Source organism: Vidua macroura, chromosome 6, assembly GCF_024509145.1.
Source record: "Vidua macroura isolate BioBank_ID:100142 chromosome 6, ASM2450914v1, whole genome shotgun sequence".
NCBI lineage: Eukaryota > Metazoa > Chordata > Aves > Passeriformes > Viduidae > Vidua > Vidua macroura.
The window spans coordinates 30,725,992-30,735,494 of NC_071576.1; the positions used below are offsets into that span (position 1 = coordinate 30,725,992).

The window sequence follows — 9,503 nt, forward strand, 5'->3', positions numbered from 1 at the left end:
TAGTTTGACTTAATATTATGCCACATTGACAGATGAAAACTCCTTCTAAAAATGTCATTTGAGTGCTCTACTAATTTGCATTTAGCTCGAAAGCTTTTAGTGCTTTGCACATTCACATTATAAACATTTGGGTGAACATTAATACCCCAGCTAAACAAAAATGCTATTCACTTCAACCATTTCTTCCACTACATAAAAACTATAAATGATTCTCCTACCAAAAAAAAAAAAAAAATTGAATGCAACCCGAAAATCAATTATAGCAACTATTTAGAAATGTAAAGGAAAGGCAATGTAAAAAAGTGACAAAAAATCTTTAATTGTAGGGAAAATGTGCATCTTTTTTTTCCCAATGTGTGAATAAAATGCATTTCCTTCTTTAACAATCACAGTTACAATGGATCTATGCATCTCGCAGGAAAAAATTGACAATTTGATTATGACTTGTACTTTTTGCCAGGGCCATGAAAGTGGTTTGTGTTTGAAATGTATCAGCTGGAAGGTACTTATTACTCATAAACGCTGCGCTATTTCACTTTCTGCAAAGTGAGCTGTTAACAGATACAATTTGAGCAGAATAGCCAGAGGAGGCCTTTTGATATGCAGAAGAGCTGACCCGCGTGCTGAGCCTTTAATTGGGTTTTTAATTTTCCAGGCCATCTGACAATATCAAACATGATCCCAGTGCTTGAAATGTTGATTGGAGGCTAAGCAGGATGTACTCCAACATGGCATTATGGAGAGAAAGTGGAAAGGACTCAGGTAGAAAGGAAGGCACAGAGAGTCAAAATCACCCAGATCTCCATGTTTACTATTCTCCAGAATACTCTGAAGTAGCCTAACATTTCTTTTTGTTTTATGGCTGGAGTTTTAAATTTATTATAGTATTTCAGTAGTATTGATCTTCAGCTCATTTTTTTGACTGTATTTGTTAAAATGAACTGAAATAAAGACCTGCGCAAAATAACCACTAACAATTTAGCATTTTTCTTATGGAAAGAGAATAAACCCCCCCACCCCTCCCACCAAAACAGCTGCAAGAAAATACTGTGTGAGCATCCATCCTCATATCTTGGATAAAAATCATGTTTACAGACATTTCCTTTTCTCTTCTGAAGATTTCAATTTGACTTTAAAAATGTGCTTTAAATCATAGCACTGTACATTGCTTCACATGTTTCTGCATTGGTTATATTAAAAGGGATGGAAAATAGTAGCATTTAATTTGTTACCTTCTGCTAGACTGCTCAGTAAACATTTTTTTAATTTGTTCATTTGTAAGGATAAGAAGAAGAATAAAATGTAATTTATCATTTTATTAGAACCGTGTATCTGAGTGATGCAGGACTGTGGATTTAAGAAATCTGTAAATCTCTTTAATAAAGGCCTGGGGAATTATTAGTAGGGACAAATGTAAAATGCCTGACAGTTACATTTCCTAAAGAAAACCACAACAATCTCATTAAAGAAATTACTGATGGCAGCTCACAAATGTTAATGGTTGAAGCAACAAAGGACATGCAATATCAGAAAGCAAAGATTTTTTTTTTTTTAACTATTGATCTGCTAACTTATGGAGCATATCAGAATAATGTGCCAGACAGATTCTTAGTGAACAGACATCTTCCTTAGCAGTTCTAGACAATACACTGCCAGGAAAGCTGCTGATGCACAGTGGCTACTACAGTGCAAAATGATAAAGAGCAGCTACAGTAATAAATAGGGAGCTTCCAGAAAAGACAATGTTTTGTGCTATAACTTTGCTGAATCCTTCAAAGATTAAAATGAAACAAAAAAATTCAAATGAAATATGTCTTGAAGCATATATTTGGTATGAATATTGAATATTTAAAATGTTTTCGCTTTTGTGTATCTATGACTGATAAGTCTTATAATGGTGACAATTGCTGCTTTCTTTCAGGAATAAGCAAAAATATTTTTTATCTTTTCCTTCATGTTTGAGTGTTTATATTAGATGAACTTTTGTACAAACACATGTCCATTTTACTTTGCCATATGTGGAACTTTTGTAATATTTAAAGAAAAATAAAATAAAATTCCTATTTCTGACCTGTTTATCTGCAACAATAACTGACATGATGGACTGATTCACAGGTATAGCTGAGAGAATTAGTAAAATCTAAATGAGAATTAGTAAAATCTTGTTTTACAGTTTAATTGTATCTTTTCCATTTTCTGCAGGTAAATTGCCAAATTATATACCCATGAGCACAAACAACCTGAATACAGAGATGAAAAAATATAACCCCATTTTATCAAGGCAGTTAATCTGCTAGAGAATCTTCTCTATGTCCTGATGTTCACTGTAGACTTTCGGCCTTTTACCTTTAGGTTTTTAAAGCCCATTAAAATATCTTGTTAACTAAGCAGGAATATTTTAATAGTAATAATTATCTCTTGGGATCAAAAGCAAAACTAATATATTACATATAACTTGATATATGAATGAATTTTCCTAAAAACCACAAATATATTAATTATTTTTTAGTTCATCATCTTTCTCCCTAAAATGCAAACAGTGGAATTTCAAGCGCATTGTTTAAAATCCTCTGCTTCGTGTCATGATCCCTGCATTATTTTACTCTATAAAAAGAGGAGGAAGAGTGCCTAAGGAAGTTCATAGATGTAGAATATGTAGTAGCAAATGACCTAGTACAGCATATCATCCATCAGGAGGAGTCCAGTATTTGCAGGAATTTCTAGCCTTACAATTGATATGAACTGAGATTTTTAACCAGTTTTGTTATTTTTATTTTCCTATGAGCTTTGGGAAAGGTGCCTCAATTTCTGTTTCCTCAGGATTCTATTCAATTCTTTTTAAACCAGGCAGGTTTTTTTTCTTCAAATGTCCATACAGACCTCTTAATGCAAGTATCAAGGGTAGTAAATATCCAGAAGATTCAGTGCTAAGAATGTTGTGAAAAAATTTATATTCTATTCTTGTTTTAATAATGGATTAGAGCTTGAACCTTCAAAATATAATCAAGGTACAAATGCAGACTCTCTTTAATGGCAGACTGATATCATTACAAGTTCTAGTACATAGTTAGGATTTTTTTCATTCATGTGTTTTCAGACTTGTTTAAAATTATAGAAACCTTTAAGAAATTGTTATTTACCCACATCCAATTTTGTTCCATGTGATATAATTAACTCCTCTTAAAATACCAAGGTTTTTACATTACACTTAAGTAAAATGGTAAACATACTCGTTAATTTTTTTAAAGGAAAAAATGTTAATAGCAAGTGGTAAAAATGCATGCTGATTAGAAGAAATGGCCTTTTAATTTGTTTCACTCATGTGACCTTCAACACTATGGTAATAAGGGAAAGCTTCACAATCACAAATGAATTCTATTTTCACAACATCCTGACCGTGCCTTGTAGGGCTGTGCTTTGATAAATATTAAGGAAAAGTGTAATATTTATTAAATAAAAATGATTGATAAATAAATGTAAAACCTTAATATTTGATAAATATTAAGTAATGGCAGGCTAACAATGGCAGAAATCTAAGCTAGTTGAGGAAATGAACTCTTCTTCCTAGTCCCAGTTAAATTCTGTCTCCATTAAGTGATAGCTCTGAGAAGACATTTCTTACTGGATTAGAACTGTGATCCCATGCAAAAAAAAAAAAAAAAAAAAAAAACCCGATGTAAAATAGACCTGTCAAGCTTCAGTGGTGGGAGGCACCTTTCAGGCTTGCACAGGAGGACAGCTGTGGTGTTATAAGTGCAGCTCTGACCCCAAGCAGGCCCTGCACCCCTGGACACGTGCACTGTGAACTGTGCATTTCTGGGACTCTGAGCAGCCATTTGGAGTAACTTGGTGATTATGTAGATTAAAGGAAAAAAATTCCTTAATATCATTTCAAAGACAAAAACACACACCCTGTGAGTAGAACTCACTAAATTATTTGTTGTGACTATTACCTAAAATTAACCTCCCCATCTTTAATCCCAGGCAATGTATTCACATGAGTATGTTTTTATTTGTATTATTTAACCAGCTGTAGAAAGAATCAATATTATATGAGCAGTGTTTTCTGCTAACTTTTGTGCGAAATACTCACCATAAAAAACAGGTCAGTTGTATTTTTCAGGGACTACAAAAGAGGGAAGCTGTGGAAATACATTTCTTCTGAGGCATTCCTTGGAAAAATGCAGCTGTTTCCACAACACTGTTAAATCAGGTTGGTGGTCTTTTGCAGGGATAGGGAGTTTACACTGCTGAATGGTAGACATTTACTGGTCAGGGCCAGTCACACTGCAACACAGTTAACCCACTGCTCTTGGAGATGTTTTTAAGATATGCCTGTGGTGCAGACCAACCCCTAGATTGTGTTTCCCAAAGGTACCGAAGAACAAAGAGATCACAGAAAAGCTGAAAATGCCTGGGTTGCACAGCCACCGTCACTGTGACACTTCCCAGCTTCAGACCTCTGTACGAAATATAAACTGGGAGAGAGGTAAAGGTGGTTGAAAGGAACCCACCACAAAAATCATCATGAGTAGGACCTTGTCCAACAGAGCGGTAGCTAGATGTTTTCTCTTAATTGGTGGTGGTCACACTACAGAGCTCGAAGATGATGATGAGAGAGAAATATTTGATCCTGTGGGTCATGATTAACAAGGAAAAAACACATTATCTAAATTTCTACATTTCAGGACAAGATTCATTCATATATCTACAAATTGCCTACCACACACTGGGAGCAATATATATCATAATTATAAAGTAATATGACACAGTTGATTAATTGCTTAATTAAGCCTTAATTAATATTTGTAAAGCAGTTTAACTTCCTTGGTTGAAAAGTCTTAGGGAAGTGTGAGATATCAAATATTACTATTTACAGTCAGAGATTCTAGCCTGCCCATGTTGAAATTTCAGAGAGAAGCTTTGATAAATCAGTATTAAACTGTGGTTATTATTAAGGCAAGAATCCCTCGCTGTTTCTACTGTGGACTGAAATAAAGACCCAAACTCTCTGGAAACACTCTTTATCTTTCAATGTCTTCTTATTTTTTATAGCCAGTGCTGATACAATGTGTCTACAGACCTTCATTACACAGTGAAAAGAAGAAAATCTTTGTATTGACTTATTTCAGTATTTTATCTTTTGTTGCAGTAGCATCTGCTTTGCTCTAGGCCTCACCTATAATATTAAAAACCCCTTCAAACAGCAAAAAAAATCCCAATTGCCTGTACCCTGAAAAGCATACGATATATAGCTCTTGTCCTGCAATCAGATCCACTTGGGCAAACCCAATTATAGGATCAGGGCCTAAATAGGATAATAGGTATTGTAGAAACTACCATAAATTTCTCTCTGGTGTCCTATTTTGCCACTACTTGAACTAAGTGGATAATTCCGGTCATCTTTCTTGTTATGATGTTTCAATTCAACACCGTAAATTTACTTCTATTGGTCTAATTTGTCTGTAGAAAATCTTTGCAAGGCTATATTTTGTATATGTATATATATATATATATATATATATATGTATATGTATATATATGTATTTCCTCAGACACTAGCTAATTTTGCTTGGAAAAGTTCAGCAGCATTAGATGGGAATTGAACAAATAGAATTTTACAAAACAATGAACATGGAGCTTGGTAAATGCAAAGAGAACTCATTAAAAAAATATCTAGAGATGTGACAAACTGCCCTCAAATAATCTGGAAATTCAGTGAACCACAGTATCTGCTGGTTTGCAAGTAGCCAAGACATCTCATTGTCTGCTCTGCATGAGTCCACACACATACTTATAATTAGATACCTGTTCTCTGAAATGATGGTGGCTATCTGATTTGAGAATAAAAGAGTGTTGTTCTTTAAATGTATTCTGTTAACTGTATTGTGTCATGTTGTGTTACATAGCATTCAGTTACTTTGCATCTTATTATGACAAATGCTATTTTGATACAAAGGAAAGTGAGTGTTAAGTTCTGAGAGAAAGAACAAGTTTTAGGTCAAATCATTGCTGTATCACTAAGGTTTTTAAAAGAACACGGAAATTATTAAAATTGTCCTGACTGTTTTTTTTTTTCTGACACACATTTTATTTTATCATTTTCAACTATTTTCTTTTATTAAGCTTTATTCTGAAGTTCTGTTAAAAAAATATTGTGCCACCTTTAGCAGGCAAATTGCATAAATTGTGCTTGCCACAAGCAGCATTTACATGCTATCAAAAGCCCATTAACATTACTCCTGCTGTTTTCACTTCACTGACATAAGTCAGTGAAAGCCCAAATAATCTAAATTTAATTTAGGTTCCAGGATGTGATTTAGATGCAGAAACATAAGTATCTGGGGCCATTTGAAGTGCTTTGGGTTATTGCAAGGCTTCTGCAACAGCTGACAGATAGAAGATAAGACCTGCAGGAAGTCTGTACCCTTCCAGAGTGGTCAGAGTGGGTAGAGGCAGAGCACCCAAGCATTTCTGGCTGACCATAAGCACCTGTGTTTAGGTATCTGACTTGCCCTCTCTAACACAAGGGTGCCACCTTACTAATTTTCAGTTTTAATTAAGATGCACCATCAACTTGTGAATGTCAGTATTCTGTTCTATTATTTCTGCATTCCAAATTATCAGGCAAAGTCTCTTTATTCCTGATGACATTAATCATTTCATACATCATTAAAATTAACTTCACTCTTCTTCTATGCCTGCAATTTGTTACTAGTAAAGCAAAAGCCATTTCACCTGTACCTTCAAAGGAAAAGATTGTATGAATATTGTGCTGAGCTTAATGTTCCTAAAAACGTTATACTTTGTCATGTTGAAGATGTTTCTTTCAGCTGGAGTTCAGTGAAGAGTTCCCTACGTTTCTGTAAGAATATGTTCCAGGGCACAGTGAGGAAGAGGAGTACCAGTATGTTGACAATCAGGCTAGTTGACTATTACAGATGAATTTCTCTAGATTGCCCAATGTATAAATCAGTTTGCCTCATGTTCTATAAGCAGTGTAAGGAAAACACCTTCCTTTAGAAAGGAAACACTTTCCTTTAGAAATCACAGAATCATGGAATATGCTGAGTTGGAAGGGACCCCCAAGGATCGTAGAGTCCAATTCGTGGCCCTGCATAGCACCACCCCAAAGAGTCACATACCTTATGTCGGTGAAACAAGCAAAGAACTTCCCAGTTCAGTAGTCAGCATCACTTACCCGTAAGTATTCTGCAAATACTGAGCACTGTTTTTTCTTTAAAGTATTATTTCACCATATGTGTGACACTGCAAGAAAAAATACTCAAATGGCATTTGTTAAAATCAGGAAAAATTCAGAAAGTATTTACATGTGGAATATTGCTGTAATCTTGATGAAGGAAGAAAAGTAGTTTGATTTGTTTTGTTCAGAGGAAGTAAACCTGAATGGCTATGTTGATTCAGTATTTTATTATTAAGAAGAGGGACCAGTAGTATCAATCCCTAAAATGAAATTGTCCTGATCAGATCTATCCAACATAAGACAGAAATTTCTTGGTTGCTCATCATAAAAACCAGAGGACTGAAGTGATCTTGAGCTGCAAAGATCCAGTGTTTTTGCAAAGCATACTTAGTTTAATCAATTAATGCTGTTTTATCAAGTGTTCTAAGCAGCCCTACAGGGTAGAGGATACAGAATCAAAAGCATTATGACCTGGCCTAACCTAAGATGTTCTTTCAAGCCAGAAAATATTGAACTTGAATGCACAAATGCCTAGTGCATTTGCGTATACTTTAAGCACACTAGTTTTTGGATTTTCTTGGAACAACTTCTGATTTGACAAATTATTTCAAGCCCTGTAAAATAATGACAGGAGCTTTAAAATAGTCACTGATTACATGCAAGGATCAGCTTTCAAGAAGTATCTTTTTCAAAGTTTAATAGAAAAAGTGCCCAGTGGTTTCAGAATGAGGATGACATAATGGTGAGGATGTGCTTATGAAGACAAGCCTGGGAAGAGGACATTACAATTTCAAGACAATGACAAAAATTCAATTCAGGTCTATAGAGACTGTATTACAGTGTCAAGACGATGGCAAAATTATGCCAATGTAAGTCTATGGAGACCACTTTACTGTGTCAAGACAATGGTAAAACAATGTTATATAAAATGATTGAGACCACACTGCAATGATAAATTATGATGCCAAAACCTTGTCATTTCCTGAAGTAATGACAGAGGATTCTGCATATGCTCCTCACAGAATCACTGCTGGACCTGTGCTCCAGCTCAAAACACCTTTGTAGCTCCAACCTTGTGTAGGAAGCAACTTCCCTCAGACCCGAGGGTGAGAGCTGAGGGCATTTGAGCTGTTGGGGCTAGTCGTCTTTGCATTTGCAGATGCAGGACTAATCATGAGCATTCTACTCTTATCTCTGAATATTTTAAAGTTTATTTTTAATAGCAGAACACAGCATGATGTTATTGACTTTCAGGTGTATTGACAGCCTGTCTTGTTGTCATTTTTATGTGGGAGTTGGTTTGAAAGTAGGTTGATGCCTCTGTTTTGAGAATGTTTATTATTGTATGTTATGCCAGTTGTTTATAGTATTACAAAGCCATAGTTACTGTATAGGTAGGCAAATAATCTCACAAAATAACTAATTCTGAGTACTTGTGCTGAAATTTCTCTCTTCAGTGTGAAAGTGCATGTATTTGATATTCTTGCAAAATGACAGTTTGAAAGCTTGCTTTTTTCACAGGACTAGAAAAGTGTTTATAATGGTAGAGCATATGTTAGTTACCTCTCCTCCCAGCATGTTTCAAGCCATGTGTAGAGAACAAACTTTTAGCAGTTCAGTTCTCGTTCAATTCTTGTTCAGTTCTTGGTATCATCAACAGGGAAACCAGGGAAACTGATACTGCTTAACAATTTGCTGTCTCTGTTAATAATGTTCTCTAATAAGAACAGGAGTGCCAGATTGTATCAAGTCCATCCATCCTTATATTCCAAATGAAACCGTGGCCAGGAGTAGATGTGTAGTAAAGAGTACAAGAGCAGGATAAGGAAACAATGATACATCCTTAGAATATTCATCTTGCTGCCCAGGCTCTTCATTTGAAAACTATGAGAAAGAGCTTATTGCATATGAGACCATGAAATAATTTGCATGATGCCATGATTAATTGATGGCTGCAATGACCTATATTTGAGAGGGAGAAAGGTCATTAGATTAATTATAAAATTACCTGAACTGTCAAAATTTTTTTCTGTCAACAATATTGTCAAGGTAGCTAGCTGATAGACAAGTTCTGCTGTAAGTTCTCTTAGACCTACAAGGTGATATATTCACTGATTAATGCATTTAAATTTGAAATTTCATTTTAAAGTTGTGTGAAATGGTATTTGAAGTTCAAAATCTGACGTGTTCCAGTTGTAATCAGAGTTTTCAAAAAACTACTCAGCTATTAAGAAGAAAATAACCAAACAAACACATCTTTCAATGTCTCCAACTTTAAAAACCCCTTTGACTTTCTTAT

General features: G+C 34.9%; 1 long non-coding RNA gene across 2 annotated transcripts in view; it reads left to right on the forward strand.

Annotated features, from left to right (window-relative positions):
* The window catches only part of LOC128808823 (uncharacterized), an 8,002-nt gene extending 7,094 nt beyond the window's left edge, over window positions 1-908 (forward strand). For both annotated transcript variants that reach the window (XR_008437546.1, XR_008437547.1), the window contains exon 3: window positions 656-908. This is a non-coding gene — a long non-coding RNA (uncharacterized LOC128808823). The remainder of the gene's footprint in view (window positions 1-655) is intronic.
* The last annotated feature ends 8,595 nt before the right edge of the window (window positions 909-9,503 follow it).